The 1091-nt window shown below is 52.1% G+C and overlaps 1 pseudogene across 1 annotated transcript; it reads left to right on the top strand.

The window, feature by feature from the left end:
* The first annotated feature begins 245 nt into the window (after positions 1 to 245).
* LOC311606475 (small ribosomal subunit protein uS2-like) lies at positions 246 to 1091 on the top strand (annotated as a pseudogene). The gene has a single exon. The product of its transcript is annotated as a small ribosomal subunit protein uS2-like (transcript).

Below are 1091 nucleotides of genomic sequence, written 5' to 3'. Positions count from 1 at the left end.
TATTTGAGAAAGAAAAAAAAACTCTCTTTGGTAATCAGAAAGAATCTCAGAAGACAAGATTTCCTAAAGCGACTGAAAACCATGTGTCTATGCAAGCCAGAACAGCCTATAGAGGGTAACAGGCCAGAACAGCCTATAGAGGGTAGCAATTAAAACCAGCAGATGCCCCTTTCTGAGCTGCCCAGGGATGGGTCCAGATGGTGTTGCTCTTGATTCTCGTTGTAATTTAAAGGGAAACTTACACAATGTCCAGAGCCCTTGATGTCCTGCAGATGCAGGAGGAGGATGTCCTCAAATTCCTTGCTGCAGGAAGCCACTTAGGTGGCACCAACCTTGACTTTCAGATGGAGCAATGCATCTACAAAAGGAAAAGTGATGGTGTCTGCATCATAAATCTGAAGAGGACCTGGGAAAAGCTGTTGCTTGCAGCTCGGGCTATTGTTGCCACTGAGAAACCTGCTGACATCAGGGTCATCTCCTCCAGGAACACAGTTTGCTGCTGCCACTCACTAGAGCCACTCCTATTGCTGGCCGCTTCACACTCGGGACCTTCACCAACCAGATCCAAGCAGCTTTCAGGGAGCCATGACTTCTAGTGATGGCTGACCCCAGGGCTGACTACCAGCCCCTCACAGAGGCGTTTTATGCCAACCTGCCCACCATCGCTCTGTGCAACACGGATTCTCCTCTTCGCTATGTGGACATTGCCATCCCATGCAACAACCAGGGAGCTCACTCAGTGGGTCTGATGTGGTGGATGCTGGCCCGGAAAGTACTCTGCATGTGTGACAGTATTTCCAGTGAGCACTCATGGGGGGGTTAGGCCTGATCTTTACTTCTACAGAGGCCCAGAGGAGATTGAGAAGGAGGAGCAGGCTGCTGCTGAGAAGACCATGGCCAGGGAGGAATTCCAGGGTGAATGGACCTCACCAGCTCCCGAGTTCACTGCTGCTCAGCCAGAGGTGGCAGACTGGTCTGAGTGTGTGCAGATGCCCTCTGTACCCATCCAGCAGTTCCCTACCGAGGACTGGAGCTCCCAGCCAGCCACTGAGGACTGGTCAGCAGCTTCCACAGGGCAGGCCACCAAGTGA

Source organism: Acomys minous (assembly GCF_964271855.1).
Source record: "Acomys minous genome assembly, chromosome: 10".
In the NCBI taxonomy this organism is placed as follows: domain Eukaryota; kingdom Metazoa; phylum Chordata; class Mammalia; order Rodentia; family Muridae; genus Acomys; species Acomys minous.
The sequence above is the reverse complement of the archived record's forward strand: the minus strand, read 5'-3'. Positions and strand labels throughout refer to the sequence as shown.